We start from the raw sequence: 15,487 nt of genomic DNA on the forward strand, positions 1-15,487 counted from the left end.
TTTCGAATTCCACGCGAGTCCCGGCTGGCGCGGGGGTTCTCTATCCCGCTCGCTGCGAGCGAGCGTCCCGTGGAATTCGATATAAGGTTTCGTCGGCGGATCGACGTTAATCGCGTTCGAAACACTCGCCGACTCCGTTCCTTCTTTCCTCGCCTCCTTTTACCGTGCACGAATCGCGTTTTCGACTGCGTCTCCGACAACGTAACAACGTTCCTCGTGTTCCTCTATGTCTCGATGGAACCGTAAGTTCGGGCCACGGTATGCCCCCTTTGCGAGTATATTTTCCAATTCCCCGACCAGGGAGTCGGAGCTGGCAAGTTACGGGGGACAAGATCGTTGCCGATCGAATCGCCGCCCAAGATTTCAAAGGCCCGCTTTCTTCTCCTCGGTAATGGAAATATATTTGGCCGGAAACGGGTATGGGTGCACGCCCCACGTTCAGTGGGATTGCGCTGCAGCCGCCAGATCGGAAATACGTAAGGAGGAGGAGGAGAGCTTAACCGGCGGATGGCACTCCGCGCCTCCTTCGATTCGCAACTCTTTCTCCCCCCGGGCGAATTCGATCTTCCGTTCCATTAGATGAATCTTAGAAGGGGAAATAAAGTTAAATTTCTCCGAGTAAACTGAAAAATTGACACCGGTTCAAACAGCTCCGAATTCGTGTGGGATGGAACGGGTAATCGCAAGCCTTTTCCTTCTCTCCACTTCTTTCAAATTACGCGAGACGTTGGTCGAGCGGTGCATGCGCGGAATATGGCAGCATATTTTCCACGTCTCCTCGTGGCCCTCCCCTCCTCGGTTATGGGACGCGGTTATGGAACGAGGCAGCGATTCGCTCGACGTGACAGCCGAGGAAACGGAAAAAGGGGAGAAGGGAGACAAGAACAATGGGTGACAGGGTTGCAACAAAACTATATTCCCACGAGTGACATGAATAGCATTGTTACGGTTTGGGGCGTGGGTTGTTCGTCTTTCCCCGCGAAAGCCTCCTAAACAGGTCGCTCAAGACAGGCAGCGTGCACCTCGGGCTCATGATTCTTGTCGCGTTACGCGTCCACCAACAACCTGTCCCATCTAACGCGTACACGTGTACGAATACTCTCGTGGGAATTTATGCCGCCCGTAAATCCTCCTGCATATCGTTATCCTGCCTATCTGAAAAAAACTGCCACGACAAAACTCGAAGAAGAAGAAGAAGAAGAAGTCGACGAGCCGATTCTTTCATTTCCGGGGCTAATTCCATCTTTGCCGGTTCGATGCCTGGTTAGTCGGGATAATTTAACGAGGGCGCTGGAATTTTTCCGTCGAATGATTCGAAATATTCGCGCGACCGGCTAATACGCTAATCGAGCCGGAAAATCGGACCGCAACGATCCAAGCGCGCTTTTCATCCCCTTGTCTCGTTCCAATCTACGACTCGATCGAAGCGAAACGATGGGACATCGCGCTCTGTCTGAAACTGGTGACGGACAGATTTTACGCGATTGCACATTAATTTTCACGGTGGCCAATAACAACGGTCGACCGAGCTTGGTTTATCCCAAAGTTTGGGCAAAGTTTGTAATCGTTTCCCGATCAGGGATCGATTTCGAGAGACGCGTGCCATCGACGATACATCGGCGCGAGGAAAATCAACAGGCGGCTGGTATACGCTTTTTCCATATTTCCCCTCCCCCCGATTGTAGGAGGCCAATCGAGCGCGGCGTTGTGTCCATTTAGACGAAGCCGCGGTATTTGGTTTAATATCGACGATGCCTTAACCCCCTTCGATTCGAGTCGTCCCGAATTGGAATTTGATTTTGAAAACGTCAAGCGTCGATACGAATGCTTCAAATTCTTTGATACAACGGGGATCGAATTTGATTGGCGCGAGTAGTAGATGTATATATACGAGAGAAATTAGGTTAACGACGTTTGAGTACACGTCCAAGTGATTTTAATCGAAGTGAATGAATTATTTTAACGGGGGAAAAAAAAGGAGAAGAGGGTTTAAATTAATTTTCCAAACGTAAGGTTTCGTGAACCTCGTCCCCGAGAAAAACGATATTAATCTCGAGCCATTAATCTCGAAATGATCTAGACTAATGTAAAACACGTTGGAGCAACAAAACATTGCGGAACAAGCCTTCTGTTATTGATTGGCCGACCCGAAATTTATGCCCCATTATATTCCATTGGAGTAATGTATTGCCGTGTAAATTGGACGGTAATGAAAATTGACGGTATAATAATTCGGTAAATTACCTAGGAACGATCGAGTCGCGGCAATCGAGCCCCGACCGACATTACAGGTTGTTTGCGCATTCACGGACCCCCTCGCGCCCCCACCGTCCACGACGAGCCGATACGACTACAACAACTCCTGCGAAAGGACGAATCCGACGTTCCATTAAAATTCTGCGAGGCACGAACGGGTGGCCGTCCTTGTTTCCGACCCATAAATTTCCGACCGAAACAAGGTCGATTTCGGAGAGGGGGAGGGGATAGGCGGCGAAACACGCATTCCGTCAGACGTCGATTCGCGATTCGAATCACGATTGATCGCCATCGCGCGCCATTTCACTCGTGCACTTTGCTACTGCTCGTTAACGGGACAAAAGAAAATTGGAAAATATTCATCCTCGAATATTTCCAAGATGCATAATCGAAGATATCAAATTCGATGATAGGGATAATATCAGCGTGTCCCTCGTGTCCGGGAACACGCGCAATTAACCGGATAATGAAGAGAGAAAGCGAATCTGGATTCGTGAAATTTGTCGCTTTTAATAAGGGAGCGCGAGTGGCCGATCCGTCCAACCCTTTTAATCGGCAAAGGCTCGATAAATGAATTCAGTAGGCCAGCTTCCTTTCAGAAAGGAACGGGTTATCGTAAAAGAAGGGGGATTATTAGAACTGGAGGCCGGCCATTATGGAATTAACGCTGGGAAATCGGTGGACCGGCGGCGCTGATATTTGCCGAGGCACGTTTAAAGTAAGAAAAACCGATAGATGGGCCGGGAAGGTTCGCGGATATAGTTTTTGTGCAGTTCCATCGCGCAGTCGAGTGGCCAACTCGGCGAGAAAAGGAAAGCTCCCGGATCGCGGGGAGCGAGCCTGCCATTCTCCTTATTAAACGGCCGTTTAAAAATATACCGACGGACATTGAAAAGTCCGAGGTCGGGGAGGAAAATATAGGCCATCGACCCCTTTCGTGGCCGGGCAAAATATCCACGCCAAGTGAAATTATGAGATTTATATAAAAAGCGATACTTGGTAGACGTACTCGGGGATATTAATTCTTACGATCGTAATATAAAACGTATATGTCAGCCTCGAAACACCAATACGCTCCAACCTCCTTCCCCGTTTAGCAGGAAACGATATCTCGATAATGTAACGTTTTCAAACCACCTCCCCCTTCGATTCGATTACACCCGAACCGCTTTGAAGGAGGTAGAGCCTGGAGAAAAAGGAGGTGGGGCGAAATGTATGCAAATTTCTAAAAGACAAACGTCGATGAAATTCAACCCCGTTCCTCGTCTTCTTCGCTCCAGCCCCGCATAATAATGCCCTCCGAGTAGCGGAGGTGTCTTAAAATCTTTAAACAAGATTATACTCCCTTCCCTCGCCTGTATAGTAGGGATAACCGCGTATCCACGCCTTTCTCTCCCCCTCCCCCGTAAGCTTTCACGGGGGGTGTCGCGTCACCGAGCCATTAACCGCGAATTTAAGAAAGCAACGTGCCACTTGGAAACATTTGAAAAGACGGTGTCTCCTGTGCGAAGCGGGAGGAGAAGCGGATATCTTGGTCACGTTTTACATCGTGGTTTCCCGTAACGACCGGACCGTGGAACGGTGGAGGCCGGTGAATGGGAAAAGCCGAATGAGCTGGAAGAAACGCGAAGGAAAGAAGGCAAGGGGAGGTGGCTCTCTGATCAAGAGGTAAATGAGCGCGGGCTCGGATCTCTGCCGACTCTCATTATCCGAGCTCCGAGTTATCATACGCGTTATTTTCTCTCTCTCTCTCTTTCTTTTCTTCTCCCTTCTTAACAAGTCTCCGCTAGCCGATTCTCTCCCCGCGAAAATCGCGAATCCATGCATTGCGCAACGATCGCCGATGAAATGATAAAAATTCGAGAGAGAAAGGTTTATATATTATATTATACTTAGGTGGAAGACGTTGCAGGAGATCGTAGAAATTACGAGGCAAAGGTTTCGTTATTGTTTGAGCATTATTTAATTGTTTCCTAGTTGGGGGATTTAAAATACAGGAGGGAAAAAAGGGTCGAGACGAGACAAGTTTTTCCTTCGAACAACTTTGTTTACGAAGCTCGTTAACCGGACGTTGAATCGCAATGCGCGCCGATATTCTTGAAACGGGACTTTGTTCCCGACCCTCCCGCGTATAAAGCCGTTGTTAATTTACTAATTAATGCCCCGGTATTATATCGGCGGACGTGGCCTGTATTATATCGCGGAGCATCGATTCAATCCATTTTCAAGCGATACAATTACCTTTATGTGTTCGAGCTTGTACGAGTATAACATCGACGTTTTTCGATCATTAATGTAATCACTTTTTAAATAAAATAAATTCGACGCGGGGGGGGGGGGATACGCGGGGATGCTTTCACGTCGGTGCGCGTCATCGGTTTCGCCGATTGGACGGGTGTAAAAGGATCGAACAAAAGCCGTATCGAAAAAAAAATCCCCTTTCGCGACACTCGATATCGTTCGATAAACGATAATTTCACCGCGCAACAATTATCATCAACGTTCGTCATATCCCTTCCTCCATCGTACAAACTCGCAAAGTTTCGCGAGAAAAATTCGAAACATTTTCCCCCATCGTATATACTTTTTTCCTCCCCTATATATATATTTCCTCCCCTATTTGGTCCATCCTAATGGAGAATGTCAAACATCGGGAGTACGTGGAAACGGCATCTCGTAAGGCGGCGTGTTCCGTTCGTTCGAGAAAGGGGAGGGGGATAGATCGAGGCTGCGTAGGCGATGGTTTACTGCATTCCATGTCGTAGATATCCATTGTGGCTCCCAAGGATTACCCACCGGTTCAATGGACGCCAACACTGGATCCAGTCTGGCGGTAGTTGTGCTCGGTATTAACTACGACTACGGTAATTAAACACCCGATGTCCGGTAATCTTTCGTTCCAATAACACAATGTATCTCCTCCCACCTTTCTCTGCCCGCCATCACTTTTCCCTAACCACTCTGTTCTTCTCTCTGTCGAAGTTGCGCCACTCTCTCTCTCTCTCTCTCTCTCTCTCTCTTCCAACGAGAAGAGAAACTTGTTTAATGCTCGTCAATGCCGGAAGACTGTTCGACAAACAACGGGGCTCGCACTCGTCGTTCCCCTCCCTCCCCTCGGTATTCCCGCTCAGCTTAAACTTCGTTCGTAAAACCCTGTGTTTGAGAAGGTGGATGGAGCCTCTTTGCGGTGTATCAATTTAACACGATTCCAAGGAAACGATATATACACTATACGTAGATATACGCATACATGAATGGAGGGGGGGGCTCGTTAGGAGGCATCGATTTTCGCGTGGAATTTCCCGTGCCGAGCTCATTATGGATTTTACGTCGCCTAAAGTATTTGCTCGCTGCGGGATAAAGACGACCGCGATGTTTGGAGGGGAGGGGGAGGGGATCCGCCGAAAACGCTTCGCGGTTATCCTTTGTGCACTTTAAACGTTAAACCCGCCGCGTTATTCGAAACGATTCCCCATCGATCCGGGGATCCGATGTCGTCCCGACAAAACGTCGGGAATTCCTTTTGAGACGCGTTTTCGTGCGCGCTTCGTTTTTCTTTTTTTTTTTCTTTTTCTTTTTCGGCCCTCGACGGAAAAACGTCTCGTATCCGACGATCTTTTTAATTACACTGGAACGGAAGCAAGTGGTTGCCGCACTCGACCGGAAAGGCTCTCGACGCATCGGTGAAGAGACCAAGTCATCACCATGGCGACGCGCAATCAAAAAAAAACCCGAGCGCAAAGGGAAGACGTGCGTTAGCAGATCTAAGAACGGAAAAAAAAAAATTCGACGAATATCGACGATGTATCGTTAAATACCGATCCTTTTCGATCGATCGATAAACGAGAACGAATTTGAAACCGGCGGTGGCCGGTTTGCGGACGCGCGAACCCTTTTGCTAATTCGATCCGTGGTAAGGGAGCATGAAAGAAAAACGAGGTCTATCTGACTAGTTGGGAAAGGTGCGGGTAGCCGTCCGTTCCGCATCGACTTCGTGGTGAATAGAAGCGGAAAGGAAAGGAGATAGGAAAGGATTCGTTGTTTTGGCTGAATGGATCGCTTCTGTGAACGGGTCAGACGGGAAGCGTCGGCTGTACTCATTATTAGTCGTGAGCTTGCGCCATTTCCACCCTTCGACCCCGGTTGCTGAGCAAACACTTTGATTTATGTACCATCGATAAGGATGAACCGAATCCTAGACCTAGGGGTAAGGAGAATTAGAGGCAAGTTTCACAGCTCTACGTACGCGTGCTACTCAACTCTTCCGCTCACTCCTCCGAAATCTCGTGTAAATTTTCCTATTCCTTCGCCTTCTCCGTCTCGTTCGTTCCTCCCTTCTCTCTCCGTTTCCCACGTTTCTTGCTTCTCCGTCCCTCTTTGTTTTCGCTTTTACATATACATATATACATAACATAAACATATATATATATATATGTTTATCCTATTCTTTAGCTTCTCTCTCCGATTCTCCTCGCCTCGACTCGACTCGATGCATCGGGCTACATCAACAACCGCAAGCAATGTACACCACAAGCGTATACGCACGGTGAATCCATTTCCCTCTTCCCCCCTCGACACTATATCTAGATCTATCCATCCTCGTCCCCATCCAACGGTATACCGTGGCTCGTGTACGTGGTTATTACACGGTTCCGTTGCGACCGGCACGCCTGTGCATCCAGACAACGGATATCCAACGTGAGCCCGCCAGAAAACAGTAGGAGCCTGGGAGCGACACTGGTTCTCGGCTTTTAACGAGGTACGCGAATCGCAGGGAATCGAGGAAGTGGCGTTTCATTGGTTGTTTCATCTGGCCAAGAGGTGGATGGAAAAAGGAACAAAGGAAGGGAAGAGAGGGGGAGAGGGGGAGAAACGGAAGAAAGGAAACACGAGAAAAACGTATTCGAAACGCACGCGAACGTTTCGATACGTTTTTGAAACGATCGAGGCGAACCGCCATCGCAAAACGAGCGACTAGAAACGAGATTTTTCCCTCCCGACGCCATAATTTTTGACGACCAACCTCGCGAAAATTTCCTCGCGAAAGTTTGTCGTATTTTGCGCGCGGCTTTTGTTTAATAAACAAATTGCGGGATTATGCGGCGGGGGAAAAAAAAAAGGAAGAGAGAAAGAAATAGCGCGCAAGTACGCCATGGAAAATGGCGTAATTCGTCCTTGTTCGTACAGGGTGGCGGTGCTTCGTGTTCCGGTTCTCGTTATTTTAAAATTGCCGTGTACTTCCGGTTGCGCGTACGAATTAAGATCCTTGGCGTTCCGCGCAACGAATGGAACGTTACTATTTCGCGAAATAACCGAGCGTGCTATCTCGAAGGTCGAGCGTAAACCACAGAGAGGCAACTTTTAACCGCGTTCAAAATAACTCGTAACCGGGTGGCGATATTTCGAATGATTAACGCCTACCTAACTGTTCCATTCCTTGGAGAGTTCCCTCCTACCCACCGTGGAAACGTGGAGAGCTGTATAATTCCGTTAACGACCCCCCGTGCGAAATAAACGAGCCGAAAAGAATAATCTCGCCAACGAAAAAAAAAAAGAATGGGAAAAAATCGCGGGTTAAGAAGAAGGATTAAGAGGATTATTAAGGGGGAGAATTTTTACGACGAGGGAGGAAATTTTCGAATCGAATTCCTCATTCGATTCATTCGTAGCTCATAAACGCGATTACCGTGATGCGATTCCATCGGGCCGGAACAGAACACATCCGAACCTGTGCCTGCCTCTGCCGAACGGAACAGAAGTCCATAAATGGCACTCGGTGACGCTGTTTAACGACTTTCACAAAACCAACAACCAAAAAGCAAGTTGGCGTTGCTCGTCAAGCCCGTTTTCGCTCTGCTTGTATGCCGCGTGATCGTTGATCCGCGAGTCTGGAATCCTCGGTGCATAAAATTCCACTTGTAAATACATTTCGCTCGGAGCAAATATGATTTTTACACGCTTTCGTTCCTCCCCCTCCTCCTCCTCCTCCTGGTTTTACGCGCTGGTATCCACCTTGTATCCGTACGCGACTACTTCGATAACCGTATCGAAAACTTGATTGTACTCGATTTTTTTTCTCTCTCTCTCTCTCCCCCCATTCCAAGGTACCAGTTATTTCTTTCCACTTTATCTCCACCTCTCCTCCGTCCCGCTTCTCTCTCTCTCTTTTTTTTCTTTTTCGCCTCAGCCAGAGCTTTGTTCTATCCACGCCCACCGATATTGAATTTTCATCACGCCGGATTAACTTTTCCTTTTTGTTATCGGCTATCCCATATTGATTAATGTATCCATCTGTTTCTTCGTGCTCGCGCTTTCTTTTTATTGTTCCCCGCACGCCTTCCATATTCCAACGGCTAGCCGTCGGCCGTTTTTATTTCTCCCTTTCCCCCCCCCCCATCCTTCCATCGCACTTTTCCATTCTACCCGCGCGGAATCCACCGGACACGGACCCGATAATGAATATTCAAATTTCGAGACGAGGCTTGGCCGGTGGCGCGCGCGACGCGCGATACAAAAATTTAAGAGCGATGGACTTTCCGATACCCGATGTCGGGGAACTCGATGTATCATCGATTACGCTTACGATCCCCCTCGATATATATCTTCTGGCCACAGTTTAATTTCTAATCGAACTATATATATATATATATAAAAATACATACAGAACTTCGATCGATTGTATGCTCGTTGCTTTTTTTTTTAAATTCGTTTTTCGTAATTAAAAAAAAATATCCCGCGTATTTACCGAACCAACGTTCGAGAATATTTTTTCTCGAGTGGAGTGACGCAAACTGTCGAGAACTTTTTCATTCTACGAAAATGTTATTCGCATTTCCCTTGCTGAGTTAAGAATAAAATGATAGCGAAATGATCAAAGGCTAAAAAAAAAAAATATATCAAAAAGCTTGCTGTCACCGACTCGATCAAATTGGAGAGACCCGCGTGATTAAACGTAGATTCGTCCGCTCGATATACGCTTCTATACACGGCTACATATTCATTTCGTTAACGACCGAGTTCAACGTCCCCTCCTTAATGCCCGCTTTAATACGTTAATACGCATAATACTTGACACTTAACTCCCCCGGGGAAAAGTAGTCGAGGCCTCTATTAGTCCGACGGTCGCCCGACCCGAGCCGATCTTATCCACTGCGCGCGGCTCAATATCCGATCTTACGTACTTACGTAAATAGAGCTTATCCACTTGGCGAAGTTGAAAAGTTATTCATTCCCCGCGTTTGATCGATGGTATTTTTACCGTAAACGTTTCATCTTGTCCTGTAGCGGGTGATGTCACGACAAATTCGTAACGTTATATGTTTCGCGTTACCAATCACCAACCATCGGGAAAGTTCGTATCGATTTTTTTTCAGATCGATAAAGAATTTACTCTCCGTATCAATTTACTGCTCCCTCCTTCCCTCCCTCTCGATAAAAGAAACGCATCGAACGTTGAAAATGAATTTTATCTCTCTTTTTCGAAATATTATCAAAATATTTCTCAACTAAAAAATTTCAATTTATCGGGAATCGAGATCTTTTTTCCAAGAGAGAGGGAGAGGGAGGGCAGGGGAAACACGCGATTCTATTAATTTTCATTCGTTTCGAAACTCGTCTAAAAAAATTCGACACGATTTTTCCAAACGATATTTCTTACGAACGTCCGAATTTTAATTCTTCTTTCTAAAAATCAAAATATTCGAAGAGAAAAGTGAAGCAACGAGAAAAAAAAGTTATCCGCGAATCGTAAAGATATACTGTCGTTATCGCTTCGACGAACGTCTCTCCCTTCGAAAAGGGAGATTTAACCGATGCGAAGAGATTTGATTAGACTGTTGCTGTTTAATTTGCATGCTGGCTCTCGTTGCAACGAACTTTCGAACCGTCGCGATGAAAACGCGAGAAAAAGTGTTTAGTGGTGCTTCCCCCTCTCATCCCTTTCAATATCCTTCCGTATCGAGAGCGGAAGATCGGTCGCGTTAAACGGATCGCGTCGGCACGCGCAACGTCGAAATAAATTCGATCGGGCCGGCGACGAGTTAAACGGCGGCGGCGTTGATAAAACGGCGTGGTTGGACGCGACACCGTGAAAAACGAAGGCTGTAATGTCGCGTTAAACGGGTAGAAGAGTCGCGAGCGATCTTGATCGGGCAATTTGACGCGTTCCACGACCGTGTACGATGCCCGGCCAACGTTGAACATCCTCCGTTCCAACATCCTTCCATCCTTTCATCCATCGTTTCATCGTTTTAATTAAAATTAAACTAATTGCCTCGCTATCGGGGGAGACACGAGGGAGAAAAACGGGGGGAGAAAAGTGAACGTGGCGTTATACGCGGCCGTGTATACGTATAGAAACGACAATGAAATTGGTATTGGTTATAATTGCGTCATTCCAATATTGTTTGCCCGATGGTTCGAATAACGATCATCCATTTCCACCGTAGATGTACATTGTCCAAATATTTGTCGAGCACCGTGAAATCGCGTATACGCGCGCTAACTTATAAAAACAAGGTTTCTACGTGCGCGGCACGTTAAATATTCGCCCAATACACGGATCCACGGGCGAGCAATTTTTTTTATTTGTTCTTCGTTAGCCGATACAGTCGCCGCAGATATGCGATATCTACACGTTCGTTAAGACATGGCGTTCCGCCGTGCAAACACTCGCCGGTTCCGGATTTCGGAATCGCGTCCAATGGAAAATGGCGGCGGTCGAATTAGCCCGATATCTAATGTATTCGGCTCGCGCGTTCAGACAGGAAATTAAAGTTCACGAGTGACGGGTCGTGCGAACGACTTCCGTGAAATCAACGATCCTCGTTGTTCCACCGCGGCGTTCCATCAATTAGCTTCGTCGCTGGCGATAACTCGCCCCCGCCAATGATCGTAATCCCTGAAAATGTATTTCGCCGGACGAGCTGTATCCATTTACGCGTCCTTATTCTCTCTTCTTTCTTTTTTTTTTTTTTTAAGAAGAAAGAAAAGAAGAAAGAGGCACGTTCGATTTTAAAGAGACGAAAAGAATGCCTAAAACGTTTAAATTCGTTAAGAAGGGTAAGAGAGGAAGGAAAGTAGCATTGCGTTCCATCCAGCGCGGATGGATTAAAGGAAGCGAGAATTTATCCACCGCGTCGCGGGAGATACACCGAGCTATCGACTTTCAAAGGCGGCCGACTTTATAATTCCTCGTACATCCAAGAGTTAATCCTTTAATCCAATAACGATGAAAGCGAGGTTCGGTGTTCGAACGCACTTGAATTGAAATCGGAAAAGGCGTCTCGAGATCCTTCCGAGCCGAGTGCGATAAGGAGAGCTTCTCAAAGGAATGGAGGGGGAGAGAGAGAGAGAGAGAGAGAGAATAGGGGGAGGGGAAAATAGAGCGGTTGCTCCATTTCAGCGACCGCTCAAAGAAGAATATAAATGCTAAGTGTCCACTCTCTTTCTTTCACTCCTTTCTTCGCGATTCCTGATATTCTTTTTTTTTTTTCTTTTTCGAAATAACGCACGATTCCTCTTCGATTCCTGGACGAGACATGTTTTCGATACGAAGCTGGATAATTCTCCTTAAAAGACAATTATTTCTCTACACTTGACACAATCGATGCATTCTCCATTAACGAAATTAGGCGGCCAAGTAGTCGATCCGTTCTGGAATTGCCCGTCCTAGTTAACTTCCCACTCTCCATCCCTAATCGCCTTTGATGGCGGTAAATTGGTCGCGCGATGTCGGGATCGGAGAAAATTTCGGGATAATCGGCGATACTATTTTCTTAATCGTCGAATCGAATCTCGTTGCTTGCATCTCGCAGAGATGATCGTTCGTAGGAATGTTCGTATCGACGATTCGATCTTTCTTTCCTTTTTTTCGAATCGATCCCAATTTTGATTTTATACACGCGAGATCTTTCGAAGGGGATATCGCTCTCGTGAATTTTCATCGTATTAACTTTCGGCTCAGGATGGAAAATGGGTATCGACTGGCGACCGATACACTGCGAATCACGCAAAGTGATATAATACCATTGATGTTTTAATAAGCGCCGATGAAATTCCGAATGATGGAAATCTACTCCGGAATTCGTCGAGAACGATGAACCGGGAGGAGGGGGGAGGAAATTGGAACGGACATTTTCATACACCGATTTTCGGACGAATTAAATTTCGAACGCGAAGTAAACGTCCAGTTAAACGTTGAATAAAGAGAAAATTTGGAGATATCGAGTGAAAAGAAACGTATGAGTTTCGAGAAATTTTTGCGATAATTTCTCGTTACCTTTCCCATCCTTTCGCACGATGTCCACAAAAAGTATCGTTAATTAATTGCCCGACGCATTCTCGAATTTCTAAACAAACTTGCAACAAAAATCGGACATCGGATCCGTTCGTTGAATTATTTCAAACGGGGATGTAAACAAATCGTTGGTTTAACGTTAAAAAAAAAAAGAAGGAGGGGGAAAAAGATTCGATATCTGTTTCCGCAAATGTTTCGCTGGCCTCGATTCGGTAATGCAAATAACAAGATAAATTAAAGAGCGGGCCAGCTCTCGTTTCACGGTTCACGTTTGAAACGCGAAACGCGATCAATCGAGAAGCTTCGAATCAATTTTCTTTCGGCGTTGCTCGATCGAATTTATCCTCTCCGCCCGATCTTCCTCCTTCCTCTTACCCGATTTGCTTCTCTCGAGGCGAAGTCGTGACCCTGTTCTCTCTATTCAAAAGTTAGATCCGGAAGTTAACTTCACACTCGAGGCTCGACCGTCCGCCGGACAGACTAATTTCGACGATGCAGTCGCGTAATACGCGTACGTGTCTCGCGTGATTTCCAAGTTTAGGCTGCTTTTACACCACCTCGGAAATGAGCGAAATTCGTCCTGAATTTTCTCGACGCGAGCAGTAGTAGTACTAGTAATAGTAATAGTAATAGTAGTAGTAATCGTAGTCGTAGTAGTAGTAGTCATAGTCGTAGTAGTAATAGTCATAGTAATAATAGTAATAATAGTAGTAAAAATAGTAATAGTAGTAGTAATAGTAATAGTAATAGTAATTGTAATTGTAGTCATAGTAGTAATAGTAATCGTAATCGTAGTAGTAGTCATAGTCGTAGTAGTAGTAATAATCGTAGTAGTAGTAGTAGTAGTAGTAATAATAGCAGTAGTAATAATAGTAGTCGTAGTCGTAGTCGTAGTCGTAGTAGTAATAGTCATAGTCGTAGTAGTAATAATCGTAGTCGTAGTAGTAATAGTAGTAATAATAATAGTAATAGTAATAGTAGTAGTAGTAGTAGTAGTAAAAATATTAGTTGTAGTAATAGTAGTCATAGTCGTAGTAGTAATAGCAGTAATAATAATAGTAATAGTAATAGTAGTAGTAGTAGTAGTAAAAATAGTAGTTGTAGTAGTAATAATAGTAGTAGTAGTAGTAGTACGTTTTACGGAGCGGCTGTTGTCGTTTTACGTATTAAATCGGTACCGATGCTACAGTTTAGAATCTCATCTCTGCTTGAACCGGTCGATTTGGACACCGGTTGGACAGACGGCGCACAAATGCCATCGATCAAACGTCCTCTGGCGATCCTATCGCCTCTGGCAGAAGGGAAATGGATTTCATTGGCAGGAGATCGCCGATGTTCCTGTCTCTATTCACGCTCTATCTACGGCCGGCTATTATCATAATTAACTTGCAGTTTTGGACACCGACTATCCGAGAGGTAATCGACGTGAGACGAGGCAACGAGTCTAAGTTTAGTTGTAATACGCAATAATACGACTTTATTTATACGTATATTACGCTCTAACGTAACGTTCGTCGAAATACGTTTAACGTTTGTTTGTTGTCTATTGGATCGACACAATTACGACAATACGATACGCGTACACGAATTCAATAGATGATCTCATCAAAATATATTCACCAAAATATAGACGGAAAACGGAGAAATGGAGGCAAAGGAAAACGAGAGTAATTCCGAGTGGCCGGCCAGGATTTCATTACATCGGTTGTTAAACTTCCATAACGAAGCGCATAGTGCGTCCTTTTGCAGGGCGAAGTACACGTTCGCGCAGTAAGTTTACGAATCGAGCCATAAATCCGGCAACGATTCAACTCTTTGGTTGAATTTTAGAAGAGCACGGCGATAAACCACGCAAACGGAAGGAATCCTTTCGCTTCGAGGTAACGAACCAAAAAGGAAAAAATCACTTTATCGACGACGACGTTTCTCACTATCATCCGTGTAAATCAACGTAAACCTCGTCCATTAACGTAAAATAATTATTTTTATTTAATATATCTAACACACAGTTGAGCGGAATGAATATCGTTGGAAGCCACGATAACCACATAAACGCGTAAACGATCGGAGAACACAATTCGTTTTATCGTTGCCGGCCAATTAAATAATCTAGGAGATCTGTCGATATGCGTAGAAAGCCGGCGAGCAAATCTCGAAGAGAGGTGTTCGACACGATCGATCATTCTCGTTGTTTGCGGTAATCGTATCGATTGTTCAAACAACTCGCTCCCAACGAGTCGTAAAAATGGCAGCTGCCAATCTATGCCTTCGACTCCCTTCGTGCCTGCTCCTATCAAGTTGGCGAGATTCGTTCGAACGCGGGTCACGGACTGCCCGAGTTCGTTAGCTTTTTGTTCATCCTTTTACCCATCCGAGGTCGAATTCGTTTACCTGCCGTGGCGAGTCTTGCAAAAACTTCTCCTTTCTTTCTCCTCGTATTTAACGATTCGATAACACAGAGGAGATAACACGGGGGGAGAGGAAACGAACTCGAATAATACTCGCTCGTAATAAGACGCAATACGTGAAACGTAATACCGTTCGATCCACGAATTTTCTCGTGGAAAAACGAATCATACTCGAACAATCGATCGATCAGTGAATGGTAGATTCTCTAGATAAAAAGTGATGAAATTTTGAAAGACAGGGAAAATGTGAAAAAAGGAGGAACCTCTCTATGGAAGCGATTCTGCTAATTCGGAGGGAATTTGGCCTGATCAACGGATCGAAACGAAGATTGTCTACCAACAATAATATCCTTTGTTGATCGATCGTTTTTACTCGTTCACTACTTCTATCTATTCCCCCTTTCCCTCTATCTTATCTAATTAAACACGGTCCTAACCTCGTCTATTCTACGTCTTTTCCCAAATCGGAATAATCCCGAATCTTCTCGTTTCCGAAAGTATATCGAACCGGGAATCACGTGTTAAA

The 15,487-nt window shown here is 45.6% G+C and overlaps 1 protein-coding gene across 9 annotated transcripts in view; it reads right to left on the bottom strand.

Annotated features, from left to right (window-relative positions):
- LOC408670 (Down syndrome cell adhesion molecule-like protein Dscam2) overlaps window positions 1-15,487 on the bottom strand; it is a 116,542-nt gene that overhangs the window by 97,584 nt on the left and 3,471 nt on the right. The gene's annotated exons all lie outside the window — the stretch shown is intronic.

This window comes from Apis mellifera, linkage group LG2 (assembly GCF_003254395.2).
Source record: "Apis mellifera strain DH4 linkage group LG2, Amel_HAv3.1, whole genome shotgun sequence".
Taxonomy (NCBI): Eukaryota; Metazoa; Arthropoda; class Insecta; order Hymenoptera; family Apidae; genus Apis; species Apis mellifera.